This window comes from Eptesicus fuscus, chromosome 12 (assembly GCF_027574615.1).
Source record: "Eptesicus fuscus isolate TK198812 chromosome 12, DD_ASM_mEF_20220401, whole genome shotgun sequence".
Classification (NCBI taxonomy): Eukaryota; Metazoa; Chordata; class Mammalia; order Chiroptera; family Vespertilionidae; genus Eptesicus; species Eptesicus fuscus.
In genome coordinates, this window is record NC_072484.1 from 17,243,822 (window position 1) to 17,259,067 (window position 15,246).

The following is a 15,246-nucleotide window of genomic DNA, read 5'->3' on the forward strand; positions in this document are numbered from 1 at the left end:
TTAATGGAACATGTATTTACTGAGTCTCTACTCTCTGCTGGTACTGGGTCAGAGATGGGTAGAAGACACTATTGTGACCACTCCCCTCCTAACCCCCACCCCCTCGGTGCCCTGTAGGCACTCACCTTCTGCCAAGTGATTCTTGCTACCTTGCTCTGGCTGACGGTGCATGAGGACAAGTTAAAGTCCCCCCCCTTCCCACCCCCAAAGAAGCCCTCAACCAAGGACTGGGAGTGAGTAGGTAAATAACCCACTTTTCTTCCTTCCCATCCCATTTTTCTACCATTGTTTCCTGTGATCATCCCCAAAATGAGTCACTTAAACCCAAACCCTCCTGTCAGAATCTCTCTCTGAGAAAACCTAAACAGTAAATAAGATAAAGGAGGTCTCTGCCCTGAGGACAGTTGGGTCTTTACTGGGTCAGTGTATCACTCAAGGCTGCTTGCCTATAGGCAGGCACTCAATAAACACAGATGAATGAATTTCCTGTCTAAAACCCAGAGGGGGCAATTATTATCCTAGAGGAGTTCACCCATTTTCAGAGATGTTAACTGGTTTACCCATGCTCAGTGAGAACGAGATGGTGGCATGTGCCAGCCAGAAGCTGGATTTCTTCCTTTCCTTTCCTTTCTTTCTTTTTTTTTTTAGAAGCTGGATTTCTTGATTTTTATTTCAAGCCAGAGCTCGCCCCTGGAAAGCTAATCCAGGTTAATTCCCGTTGATTAATCATTAATATGCCAAGGAACTACTGAGATTAAAAATAGGAATGAACGGTTTTATTTCACCCCAGCCCCTCTTTATTTCAACAGCTTATATTTTCCACGTCTCCCTAATACCCACTAGTACAGTACCAGTAACAAAATGAAATTGGCCAAGAAATGGATATTAGGAGCAGGATTCTCAGCCACAGGGGCCAGGACGGTCATTTGGGGGCAGATCAGGCTGCTGCGGCCCTTTTGGCCTCTCAGAAACCTTAATTTCAAAGACCCTAGCTTTGGATCAAGTTCAAAGAGTTAGGTTTAAGAGAAACTGATATAATAGTTAAAACCCAGGTTTATAATGATCTTAATTAAAAGATTCATTTGGTTATTAAGAGAGGGTGTTGGCTTACATTGGGAAATAACGCCAAGTAATGAAGAAGTACTATTTGCTCAGTTTTCTGGGAAATGGGTGTTTTCTTGGGTCAGACCCTCTCTCCCTCCCCATTCAAGGAGTAAAAGCCAAAGGCGGCCTGTAATTATTACTCTGCCAGCTGTGGTTTGGATGAGATTATGCCTCAGTTGTACCCTCCCTAAAAATGAGTGCAATGACGTCCCCCTCCACTCCTTATGCACCTCTGGCCTTTCCACCCAATTCCTCTATTTACTCAAGAAAATTATTTTTGGTGCTGATTGCAGTCTCTTTGAAGATAGATAGGGACTTGCCCCTCCCTAGATTGATCCCCAGAAGAGTCTGTCCTCACACCAGGGGCCCGGAGGGGGCGCTGTTCTGGGGGAAGTTAGTTAGGTTTAAATAGAGCATTTTTCCCGGTTGTTGGTGGGTTGTGCAGGGTAACACCCACTGCCATCTCAGTTCGTCGGGATTCAGGGGCGCAGGCCCAGTGCCACCGGGATTCGAACCTCCAACTGCCCGCCCAGGCAGAGCCCATTTCAAGTCAGCCTCAGGGAGCGGCGCCACAGGCCCACAGTGGGCGTGGGCGGTCGGCGCCCCCCTCCCCCGTCTGGCGGTGCGGCCAGCCCCGTCCCGCCCCCGCGCGGGGCCGAGCGCCGCGCAGCCCCGCCCCTCCCCGGCTCCGCCCTCCCGGTTCCCTGCAGCTCCTCCCCTCTCCCATTGGCCCAGGCGGAGACCCTCCTCTCTGCCCAATGACCGCCGCCGCTACTTGGCCTCCCGCGCTCTGACTGGCTGGCGCCTGGCGGAGTGGCGGGGCGCGGGCCAATGGAGAGAGGCGGCCCGATGAATGGCTGGCGCGGGTGGGGAAGGCAGGAGGCGGCGATCCCGGCGGAGGGGGCCGTTCGCCAGCTCCGAGGCAGAAAGTGCCACGACTCCACACGCGCGCACGCAGCCAGCTAGCGGCCGGAGCGGACGGCGGACGGGGCGGGCGGCGTCGGGGTCGCGGTGTCTGCAGCTGCTCGGGGGTGGCTTTTCGGCGGAGGCTCGGCCGGCTTCTCTCTCCCGGTTCCGCGGCGGCGACGCGGCTTCTGCCCTCACGCTCTCTCTCCCGCTTCTCAGGCTGCAGGTAAGAAACTTGGCCCGGCCCTGCAGCGGCGGCCACGGCGCGTGGGCCGGGCCGTCGGGGCGCTGGGGCTGGGGCGAGGGCCGGCCGCGCCGCGAGTGACACGTCTCCTTGGCGGCCCCTCCCCCGGCAGCGCCGCCAGCCGTCGCCGCGGCCGCGGCCCCTCAGGACCCTCGGAGTCGGGTCCGGCGCCGGGGGCGTGTGCCGGGCCAAACCCGTGCAGGGGCGTCAGCCGAGTGCGCCCCACGGTGTGGACTCAACGCTCCTCGCCGTCGGGGTGAGCAGCGGCGGCCCCGTGGTGCGACGTGGCGACCCCTCCCACTCCGCCGGGCCGTCGGGCCGGCCCGCGCGCTCTGAAGTTGGGCGAAGAAAGTTGTCGGCGGGGTGGGGCGGCGCACAGCTGGAGGAGGAAGGGGTTAAGTTTCGGGAAGCGGCCGGATGACGTTGCCGGGCTGCAGTCCGGACTGGAGAGGGTGGGGGGACGGGCGGAAGGCTGCGGAGGCCGGCCGGGGGGGAGGAGGGCGGGATTGAATGAGGGGCCCGCGGGCCGAGCGCGCCCGCCTGCGGGCTGCGGCCTGGAGGCGCTTTTAGGGGCCGTGTGGCCCCGGACGGGAGGGGCCTGGGACGCGGGGCTGCGGGTGAGGCCGTGCGGAGACCGAGAGCTGAACGGGGTCCGGACGCTCCGGCGGCCGCCGTGGCAACTTCCCGGAGTGAGGGAGGCAGCTCCCTGCTCCCCCTGGCGGCAGGGCTGGGGGCACCCTTTTCCCCCGGCCGGGCCGTGCGGAGCTCGGCGCTCGGGCGCCCGGCGGGGGTACGTGGGCACCTTGGGCCCTGCCTGGCCCGCCCCGCCCGTGCCACGATGAATGGGCTGGCGGTGCCAGGCCCTGGCGGAAGCGGGCACCTCCGGCCCGGTCGGCCAAGCACGTTGGCACCCGCCCCGGCCGGCCAGGCTCCCGGGCTGCTCTCTGGGGCAGGGGAGGGCAGGCTGGGGTCCGCGCTTCCCTTTGGGGCTCCCCAGGTTACTATTCATGTATGGTAGGTTGGGATGTTGAAATGGTTAAGGGAGGGGGTCTTCTGAAATCCCCTGCACCGTTGAGGGTGACCTCGACCCAGCTGCTTCACTCCGGGTTCCACTTCCCTGTGTGAAAAACAGGGCTGCTGATGTTTCTACTTGAGAAAATTTGTGCAGCACATGCATGGAGTAATCAACAAGTGCTGGCCGTTATTGTTGGAATGAGTTTTTAGGGGCGTGTGGGGCTTGGGAGGGAAGTGGAGTCGTTCTGGCTCCATCCTATTTGCTGCAAATGCAGGGCTGGATTCCACCCCTATGCCACCGTGCTTAGGGTTTTCTTATCTTTAGCCTGGAGATAGTAAAACACACTCACAATTAGGAGCTGGGCAATCTCCCAGGCAAGTGCTGGATAAAACAGGGACCTTGTGCAAACAGAAGGCAGTTTGGCAATAACTCCTGGAGGTCGGAGGTCAGCAGAGACTAGGAAGCAGGTCAGAGGTCAGCAGAAACTAGAAAGCATCAAGAAAATGAAACTTTGAAGAGTTGTGAGCCTCCCACATCACTGTTTGCCCAGTGTGCTGGAACCTTTAGGGTGAGGGTGGCTGGCTGGCACTTTCTGGAATTTGGGCCTCACATCCCAGGCTAGAGATCTCTTCAAGAACACTGCTGCTGAGGATCCAGAGACCTGGGTCTTTGTCCAGCACTCCCAGGAGTGATAGCTGCATGTTTTACCCCATCCCTATGCATTTGGGGAGCATGTATTCTCCACTGACCCTGACTCCTGCTTTACACTTTCCCTCTGTGTTAGTCCTCTTAACTAACTTCCTGTTAATCTGACACCAGGGAAGTCTTGGTGATCCTGCATCATGCTGCTTGCTTACTGTGGTGATGTCTCAGTTCCTTTATGAATTTTCCAAAGGTCAGCCAGACTATGGGTTGCCAACCTCTTTCCCTTTCAGAGAGTAGCTTCCGGCTCTGAGGTCCTGGAGGTGCCACTTCCCTCTCTATTTAAGCAAAGAACAGAAAGTGGGGACAGACCTAGTAGGTTGTTTCCCTTTACATGGAACAATTTGAACTTGGCTTGCAGAGCTTCTGGGCCCTGTAGAGTGCAGGAGAACAGGAAAGGTGTCGATTTGGAAATAGAGGGTGTCCAGTGGGTAGAGCTAAAGACATGCTATAACAGAATTCTTTCATAATTGGGAATCGGCCTTTGAACATCTATAAAGAGATTAAGATGTTAGAGTGGTACTTTAGTGTCTTATTATTTTTTGGTGTTGGGAGAGTTTTAAATAAATCTGAAATCATTGAGTCACATTTGAGCAATTTTGTTCTTTGCTGAAATGAACCCTAAGTCAACAAGCTGCAGTAATTATAGCACTATATACCATATAAGTGGTTGATACAAGTGGTTTAATTGGAATATTGGTTTATTATATAGCAGGGATACCTTTTAAAAGTGACAAGACCTCATACTCTTCTTACTTGTTCTTTTATTCCTGGAAGCTTATACTAATAGGTGAAGGACACTTAGGCAGGGAGTCAAGAGTTCTTTTGAGACATCAGAATTTTCTTTGCTAAAATCTTGTTTTAGGGGGAAAAATGGTCCATCAGAATTGTGAAGGCAAGACTGTGTTATTTCATCTGTACATCTGGAGCTGCAATGGTTAAGGTCTGGCCTGTAACACAATAAAAGTTGACTAAATGAGGTAGACCACAATACTTATTAGTATAGTCTCATTAGTTGTTTCTTATCTCATTGGACAAATGAAGATGAGCCCAAGTTTATTTTTTAAAAGTTTAGAATTAGATTCCACAACTTGGACGTATATCTAGGTCTTGCAACAACCCCATTCTAAAGAGTAGGTATGGTTGTCCCTATTCTGTGGGTGAGATCATGGAAACTCAGCCTGTGAGGTGGTTGTCAAGTGAGTTCCCATTGCCCAGTTGCTGGGTGATGTGGGCAAAGCCTTCATAATGTTAACCTATCCTATATAATAAAACCCTAATGTGCAAATTGACCCAACAGCAGAACGACTGGTTGCTATGATGCGCACTGACCACCAGGGGGCAGACGCTTAATACAGGAGCTGCCCCCTGGTGGTCAGTGTGCTCCCACAGGAGGAGCGCCGCTCAGCCAGAAGCTGGGCTCACAGCTGGCGAGCTCAGCAGCGGTAGTGGAAGCCTCTCCTGCCTCCGCGGCAGTGCTAAGGAGCAGCGAGCCGAGTGGTAAGGAGCAAGGGGTCCCGGACTGCGAGCTGAGGGGACATCCCTCCCCCCCAAGTGCACGAATTTCATGCACTGGGCCTCTAGTAGGTCCATATAATTCCACACTTGCTGGGACAGTAACTACCCACGGGAGGACATAGAACTAGAAGATGTAAATTAAAAGCTTTAGTGGAAGGAAGGTAGGGACTCAGTTGAAAATGTGACAGTGCAAGAAGGTACTTTTAATTTCATTTCTCAAGCATCTTGTGTGCTGGACCTTCCAACACTATAAATACAAAGTTGTGATATCTAGTTCTTGTCTGAAGAAGCTTCCATCTAGAAAACTGTGTTGTCTAATATGGCAGCCACAAGGAGGTATTTAAACTTAAAAATAAAATTTAAAATTCAATTTCTTAGTCATGCTACTCACATTTCAAGTATTGGTCGGTGGAGATTTAGATCATTTCCATCATCACAGGAAGTTCTAGAGATAGTATTCTCTAAACATTCAAGTCTCTCTGTTCCTTGGAACATTTAGACATATTTATATGTTGAACCATATGAAATTGCCCATTCTATAATCAAAAAGTTGACTAGTGGTAGTTCATGCACTTCAAACTAATGAGATATATCACCTTTAGAAAACATTACCAACTCTTTGGGTGCGTTGTAAATTGCATACCAAGAAAAAGAAAGGAGGTGGGTAACACAGATACCATAGTGGCTCTGCCTTGGAGAGATTCTTACCAATAGCATCAAAGCGATCAAACCAAACACACACAAAAATTGTTATTGGGCAAAAAGCATATGGTTTGTAGAGAAAATCAATATTTAATTCTAAGTGAGAGAGCCTGGGCAAGAGGGCCATTTAGCATTATAGAAAATTAACTTGGGTGCTTTGTAGGAGGCAAATTCTGATGAGTCTCCTGAAACAGGTAACCTGACTCCAGGTCTGAAAAACCAGACATATCTCGTATATTTCCTTCAAGTGCTACAAGTGACATGTGTCTCCCACTAGCAATGGGAAACAACTTTATAAAGAAACTGTTGTCATTTCTACATTTAATTATGTTTGCAAAACTGGAACAGCTGCCAGTTCCCAAATCTTATATGTTCCAATATACTGGCATTTTTATACTTGGCTGACATAAGTTGTTTCCTGGGTCAATGATTATTTGCAAGGCTCTATTATACTAGTGGGCTGATCTTGATACTCGGAGTAGAATAACATAAAACTAAAGTTAACAACCCAGAATGATGGGCAGCTACTTATTCTCTTCTTGGTTAGAGAGGAGGTCCACTAAGATTGTGCCAGAAGTTATGAGCTATTTATAGTGATAATGAAAATCATCTGCTGGCTCAAAAGCTGGAATAAAAGACTATTTTAAGCCCAAACCTTGAATTCCATAAACTAACCCTGATCGAGGTATGAGCAAACAAGATCTGCTTTGGACTGTCTTAAGGCTGGTGCCTTGTATGGACACCATGTAGAACTTGGTCTGCACATGAGATTTTCTTGGTCAACCTCATGTTACTAAACAATTAAATCACCTTTTAAAAATGGAGAATTTTTTTCATAAAATCTAGATTATTGGGTTCTCTTGGAAAAAATGGGAATTTCTGGCCACAGCAGGTCTGCCGCCTTGAATGCCAACCATGGACGGTGGCCACCCTCTATGGTCAGGACATGTGATCTCTTTCACCAACATCCTACCCTGATTTACATGACTTGTGTGGGTATTGGCTGTCCCTGAGAGGGCACTGTCTACTCCAGCATCAGAGAGCAACGAGGAGTTGGAGGGCACCTGAGTGGTCATCAGTGTCTGTTGCTGAGCTGTAGCTCTGGGCAGTGGGAGAAGCACTGGTTGGGGGTTTCATTCCCAGAAATAAGTAGTTTGACCTTGGACGTGACTTTTCTCTTCTCTGGGCTTTGGTGTCCTCGTGTAAAATTAAACTAGGCCAGATGGCTCCATCTTTCAGGCCACAATCTTGGTTTATCCTTAACTCTGCTTTCTCATACTTGTATCCTGTATAATAGCAAATCCTGTCAGCTCTACTTTCAAATCAGAGCCAGAATTCAGCTATTCTCACTAGCACCACCCTGATCCAAATCCCTCTCATGTTGCCTGGGTTATTTTTTTTTATTTGATAAATATTTACTAAATATTGTTTTGCCTGGGTTATTTCATTAGCTCTGAAGTGGTCTACTTGTTTTTTGCTTTCACCCCGACTTCTAGTCTGTTCCAAGAGAAAATCATGTCACTTTCCTCTTTAAGATTCTCCTTGGCCACTCGCTCTTACCATCTCCTTGCCCTCTGCTCCAATCACACTGGTCCCCTCTTTTTTCTCAGGCATGCTTCTGCCTCAGGGCCTTTGCACATGCTGTTGCTTTCAGTGGGGAGTTTCTTTCCAGATGGCCATATGGCTTGCTTCCCCAACCTTCTTCAGGTCTGTGAAGTGTTACCTCCCTGACCAACCTACTTAAAGTGACAGTCCCTTTCAATCCTCACCCCTACTCCAGCTCCCTGCCCCACCTCTCTGCATGGTTTTCTCTTCATTATCACCACCTGACATGCTGCCCTTGGAGCATAAGCTCTACCAATGGAGGGATGTGTCTGTTTTGTTTCTCCAAGGTATCCCTAATGCTTGGAATAGTGACTGGCACATAGTAGGTGCCCATCCTTGCTGAACTAATGGAACGATGACTTTCTGCTTGTGTTCTATGAGTCTACTATTTAGCTTGAAGTCATCTGGATTCCTAGAGCATCAAGTATAAACATATTCCAAAACTAGGTGATTTTTGAATTCCTTCCAGCCTGGCTACAGTTGGGAAATTAACAGTTACACCCATGGATGGGTGCTCTCAAATGTGGACGGTTGGTCCTGCTCTGCAGCAGAGGCCAGGGATTTGAAGTGACCTTTAGGGGGAGGCTTGGGCGTCTGCTCTCTACCTAGGGCCCCAAACCTCCATGCTGGTTGTATTGATCTCAGTGCTACCTGTTCTCCATAGTCCATCATTCACACCAGGATCTCTCAGCAGACTGGGCCCTTACCAGGTATTCGCACCAGTTCTCTGAGAATTAGCTGATGAGCATTAGGTGGGGCTTGCAGGTGGACTTTGTGTTTTGTGGCATGAGTGTTCCATAGTGGTAGGAGGGAAAATTCATTCCTTGTAGCTGGGATTCCAGTCTCTCTTCTTTTAGTCAGACTAAGGAGTAGGAGATGTTGCTAAGATTAACCTCCTGCCTCCCCAAGTGGTGGTTTTCTTTCCTCTGGGAGAACTTGCCAGTGGAAGCCAAGGAACTAGAGGAAAAATTTGGGGGCAAGTGATCTGGCAAGAGGCCATTCCAGGCCTAGCCCCCATCCATGTCTCTGCCTTTCTTCCTACTTTTGCTTTTAGGCAAAGAAATGAAAAACAGATAGTAGATTCTTAGCTGTTTCTGACCAAAGAATCTGGCCTACTTGTTTTATGTGGAACACTCTCATCTGGCCTTAAGCCCAACTGGTATGTTTTTCTGGAACTTCTCATTCAGTTGTTAAAATGCACAACTCAGTACATCAAAAACTATTTTCTCTTCAATTAAGACTCATCCTGAATAGGAATTAGATGTAGCTTTATTTCTGTTGAATACATTTTCATTTCTTTGTGAGTTCTAGATATTTGTGGTAATTAGAAAGAATCTTAATTTTTGGAATTTAGTAGTAATCATGGTGATAGGGGGAAAGAAGGAGTCGGTGCTGAAGAATAAATAAATGAATTGACACCCTGAATGAAAAGTCTCATTTGTGATGTGCCAAGGGACATTGAAAAAGTCAATTTCAGCTACGACTCTGAAGCCCAGCCACTCTTTTCTGTGTTATGTCGCTTTCCTCTTAAGTTGGAAGATCCTGAGCCTTACTCTGAACAGTTTGATTTTTAAAAGTGTTGAGAAGGATGGCACAGTGGGCTTGGCCTCGGACAGTGAGGGTCTTGGGAAGATTAAAGTAGGAGGTGACTGCCCACCTTGACCTTGGTTCTAGCTAAATCGTGTATGTGTGTGTGCACAGGTGAGGTGAGGGAGGTGGCAGGATTAAAAGTGCTGCAACAGCCCTAACTGGTTTGGCTCAGTGGATAGAGTGTCGGCCTGCAGACTGAAGGGTCCCAGGTTCGGTTCTGGTCAAGGGCATGTACCTTGGTTGCGGGCACATCCCCATTAGGGGGCGTGCAAGAGGCAGCTGATTGATGTTTCTCCTTCATCCATGTTTCTAACTCTCTATCCCTCTCCCTTCCTCTCTGTAAAAAAAAAAATCAATAAAATATTAAAAAAAAAAAAAGTGCTGCAACAGATTCTCCAGTCATTAATGATGCCCCTCCTTCAAGATTCACATGATCATTTTCCTACCAGAGTTGGCATATGTGTACTATTTTTCTTTTTACTAAAGTAAAAATGCAGTCATAGTCTGCGTTTTTACTTTAGTAAAACAATACAGGGTGGGCAAACATAAGTTTACAGTTGTTTGTATGGACAACCATATAATACAAGAATAAACTCTGTTTCACATACCCACTACTGTAAACCTGCTTTTGCCCATTCTGTATAAACTTTCTTTCACAAGCTAAACACCCTGTTTAACTAGCAGATCAGGATGGTCACACCCCATGCTGCCCCCTGCCACAGCTCCTCTTGTGCCCACTTTAGGTGCTGCCCAACCCCCAGGATATCTGCTGTCCTGATTTCTATCTAGCACACAGATTCATTCAGCCTGTGTTTAAACTTGATGTAAATGGAATCATATGGCATATGCTCTTTGGGTCTTTCATTGGTTATGTGTGAAGTTCATCTATGCTCTTGGGCTAGTTCATTCGTTTTTTATTTTTTGTTAATCCTCACCTGAGGATATTTTTCCATTGATTTTTAGGGAGAGTGGAAGAGTGAGGGAAAGACAGAGAGAAACATCAATGTGAGAGAAACACACAGATTGGTTGCCCCCTTCAAGAGCCCTGACCAGGGCTGGGGCTGGGGAGGAGCCTGTAACCAAGGTCTGTGCCTTTGATCTAAATCGAACCCTGGGACCATTTGGTCTGCAGGCTCTATCCACTGAGCCAAACCATCTGGGGCGGCTAGTTCATTTTTGTTGTGTAGTACTCCATCATGTGAATGCATCACAGGTTATCCATTTCACTATGGATGAATACTTGGATAGTTTCTAATTTGGGACTTGTAAATTACATTACAGAATACAAAGTCTTGCCCCTGACTTTAATGACTACTTGTCTACATTTCCATTGGATCTCTTCCTAAGAGTGGGATTTTGGGACCACAAGGATACATATGCTTAGCTTTAGAAGGGAGTGCTAGACTTTTTCCCAAAGTGCTGGTACTAGTTTATACTCCCACCAGCAATATATGAGAGCTTGGAATATATTATACAGTAGCTGACTTTAAAAATGAGTCAAAATGAAGTTTAATTTACCATTGCTATTAATAAGAAATAATTCTCATGCCGTAGTTCTCCTTGTCAGAGAGAGAGGAAGGTTTGACTGCAGAATTCCTTAATCAAAGATGGGCCTTTGCAGAGGGCTTGTGAAAGAGGGTCAGATTTTATTGCCTCTGAGCTAATGCTGCCTCTTAATCACAAATCTGAGCAGAAAAGGCAGTTTCTCTTGCTGTAGTTAAATAAGGGAGAAGGAGCTCAGCTGTGTTCTGGTCTGGAGATTTGAGTTGTTCTTCACATGCTCCTCCCCACCCAGGTTAATGTAATTACTGGAATATTAAGTGAATTTCTTAAAAACAAAGGAGCCATTAGTTGGATACTAGAGGTCATTCAGTTCTGGCCCACAGTTTCTAACCTGAAAATCTGCACACCTCCTATTCCTGGAATCCTTGTGCAGAGCCCAGGGTTGGTGGTATAGGACACCACAGGCTCCACTCCTCCTGGATTGTTGTATATCCAGGTTTGGCTTTGGAAGGCTCCCTAGCACAGTCATATCTGTCATGTAGCAGGGATGATTTCCTTTTTCTTTTAAGAGTTGATTGGCTGGGATTTGCTTTGGCAAATCCAAATGTCAGCGTAAAGAAGGAAAGGGGCACTGTATTTCTGGTGATAGGGTTGACTGGGTAAACTGACTGGGGTTGGGTGGGGCAAGTACTACATAACAGATACAGACATCTTCTGAAAGCATTGAATGACTTGGAACATATTGAGGAAAATAGTGAGGAGGCTGAAATTTCAGTAAAAGTGGAGTAATCCTGGATAGTATGCACAACCCTGAAAACATTGGGCAAACTGAGTTTTGATGGTGTCTCTGGGCACAGGGGGGGCAGTATGATGGAAGACCCTCACTTTTAGAGTTGGAACCACAGAGGGCTCCCATGTGTTCAGGGTGAAGGCAAGTCAGGAGTAGGCCCATTCACCTGCTGCGAAGTTGAACTCACAAGTTTCCCCTCATGCAGATCCCATGACCCTAAGTGTTAAGAAATTCTCAGCCAATTTTTAAATTCTTTATTTTAGAGTTTACTTGGACAGATAGCACTCCTGGGCCAGTCCACCAACACACAGATCTTTGAAGGACTATACCTTTTTTCTAGGCTCAGTGAATTCCCAGGTATCTATGTATATAAAAGCCTAATATGCAAATTGTCCCCTTGGGAGTTTGACCAGGAGCTTGCTCACTATGATGTACGCTGACCACCAGGGGGCGGCGCAGAATGAAGGAAGGCCCCAACCAGCAAGCCAGCAGCCAGCAGCTGGGGAAGGAAGGCCCTGGTTGGCAGCCGGAAGGCCCCGATTGGCCCTGATCGCTGGCCCTACCCATGTACGAATTTTGTGCACCAGGCCTCTAGTAATTTATAAAGGAAAATGAGGATACTCTAGTTAAGAATAACTTAACACAAATAGTGCAGAGCACCGTGAATGAGGACCAACAGAAAGAAATCTGTGAGAGCACGAGGTAGTTTTAAACCAATTTTAAAGAACACTTCTCACTATTCTTAACTTTATAGACAAGCTTGAAAATCCCTACAGGGGAAAGTAACTATCAAATGACCTTGCAAGTTTGAAAAAGGGATCAGGGTACAACTAACTTCTAGACATGAGCAACTTAATAATTGTAATTATAGACTCACAGATTGAATAAATGAAGTATAAGTTAGAGCAGAAGAAAATACACAGATTTCATTTCAGAAAATCCAATAGATGAATAATTTGTAGGCCCTATAGAATCAGGGAGGATAGTCTGAAAATTGTGTTTAATTGGGGTTCCAGGAAGGAAGAGAGATTATGGGACACAGTCAGAATATGATGAGATAATGATTAAAAGTTTTATAGAACATATGAGACACCCATCCCCCAAAAGAAAAAACAAAACCCACATATAGACAGTGTACAGTGATTGATACATCAACCAAAGGAGAAAAATCAAGAGAGGATGAAATGAAGGTAACTTTTAAGACAAAAAACAAGACAGTTTTTCCTAAATAAAATTCTCATGGATGTTCCTGGAAGGAAAGTAATGCTAAATGGGAAGAGTGAGATGTAAAAGCAATGAAAAATAAAGAATGGGGCAAATACTTTTATTTGGGCAATTCCAAGCAAATGTAAAAGACTAATAATGTTGGCAATGAGAGGAGGAGGCTGAAAAACAGGTAAGATTAAATGTGTATAAACAATAACATTGAATTAGTGCAGAGGGGTAAAGTTTTGTTTAACTTGGTGAACTCTGCATGTTATTTTTTAAAGGTTATTCCTAAGGAATAGAAACAACATATTCTGTGATAGTAGAGGGAGGAAATTGAATGATTTAAAAACAATAAAATAAAAAGAGATAAAAAAGGAGATGAAAAAAAATGCCAGGACAGTGGGGGAATAGCACAATATAAGATGATATAGTAAATGTCAAATATATTAGCAATCATGTTAAATGTAAGTTTACTAAACCCTCTAGTTAAAACAAAGATATATCAGATTTTAAATAGATTAACACAAAAAAGTTAGAGAAAAGGTCACTTCATTGTTATAAAAGTTCAATTCTGCTTAAAGATACAGCATTTTTAACTTTGCATCTTATTAACATAATCACAAAAAATACAAAGCAAAAATTGACAGGACTACAAGAAATAGCCAAATCTATAAACATAATAGAGAATTTTAGCACATCTTCTTAGTAATTGACAGCTAAGCAGACACATAAATAAGGATTAGAACTTTGAACAAAATTATGAATGTGGTCTATGTATGACTGTTATAAATAAAACACTGCAGCCAGCTAATACATATTTGACTTCAAAATTTTTGAAAGATTGGCCACATCCAGGACTTTAAAGTAAGTCTCAATAAATGTCAAAGGATTGAACTTATCTAAAGCAGGTAGTACAATTCAGTTAAATTAGAAATATGAATGAAAAGATAAATTAAAAAATCTGTGTATTTGGAAATTTTTAAAAAATCTGCTTCTAGCCCAACTGGCGTGGCTCAGTGGTTGAGCATTGATTGATCTATGAACCAAGAGGTTACAGTTCGATTACCAATGAAGGTCATGCAGGAGGCAGACAATTAATGATTCTCTATCCTATATAATAAAGATGTAATATGCAAATGGTCGTTATGCCTTGAAGCGTAATGACCTACTGTGTAACAACCGGATCACAGATCAGCAGGAGGGTGGGGCAGTAAGCTACAAGTGGGCTGCGAGAGCTACAGGAGGGCGGCAGCGAGCTACTGGTGCACGAATTCATGCGCAGGGCTAGTAGTCATTGATGTTTCTATATCTCGCTTTCCTCCCTTTCTCTCTGAAATCAATAAAAAATATATGTATTTTTTAAATAAAAATCTGCTTCTAGTATTTACTGTAGGCCCAAAAAAATAGAAATGTTTTGAAGTGAATGATAATAAATACTACATATCAAAACTTATAGGATATATGCCCTGACCAGTTTGGCTCAGTGGATAGAGCGCCGGCCTGCGGACTGAAAGGTCCCAGGTTCGATTCCTGTCAAGGGCATGTACCTGGGTTGCGGGCACATCCCCAGTAGGAGGTGTGCAGGAGGCAGCTGATCGATGTTTCTCTCTCATCGATATTTCTAACTTTCTATCCCTTTCCCTTCCTCTCTGTAAAAAATCAATAAAATATATTTTAAAAAAAACTTATAGGATATAGCTAAAGTGTTATTTACAGAAAAGTGTATAACTTTAAGTACATACATTAAAAAAAGAAAAGAAAAATAATTGAGCTAAATAATAAGCATCTCTTTCCAGAAATTACAAGAGATAAAATAAAGTTAAAGCAATCAAAGGGAAGTAACAATATGAAGGAATTAATGAAACAGGAAACAAACATACAGTAGAGAAGTTCAACAAAGTAAAAACGTCATTCTTTCAAAAGATGAATAATGTTGTCAGATATCAAGCAAAATTGACCAAAAAAAGGACATAAATAATTAATATAAAAAATGTAAAATGGGACTTTACTACAGATGTGGTTAACATTGGAAAAGTGTGTAATTATTATGAACTTATGCTAAGTAAAAATAAACCAGTGTTATTTGTGTTCATTAAAAACATCTGAAAGATCCAGAGGAGGGGGTGCTGTGCAGAGAACGCTTCTTTCTTACCTCCCTGACAACATAAATAAATTTCTAGGGAAATACTATTTATCAACACTGAGCCAAGAAGAGAACCAAGAACCTAATAAAAAAGATCTCTACAAAAAGCCTCTAGCAGACATCACACTAAATAGCAAGACACCTAAATTTCCCTTTGAGATAAGAAAAAACAGGATACCTGCTGTTATTCCTTCTCTCTAGCACTGTGTGGAAGA

General features: G+C 45.3%; 1 protein-coding gene across 3 annotated transcripts in view; it reads left to right on the forward strand.

The window, feature by feature from the left end:
- The first annotated feature begins 1,970 nt into the window (after window positions 1–1,970).
- Window positions 1,971–15,246, forward strand: part of RRBP1 (ribosome binding protein 1) — a 70,586-nt gene continuing 57,310 nt past the window's right edge. For all 3 annotated transcript variants that reach the window (XM_054724135.1, XM_054724138.1, XM_054724139.1), the window contains exon 1: window positions 1,971–2,236. The gene's annotated coding sequence lies outside the window, so the exon portion shown is untranslated. The remainder of the gene's footprint in view (window positions 2,237–15,246) is intronic.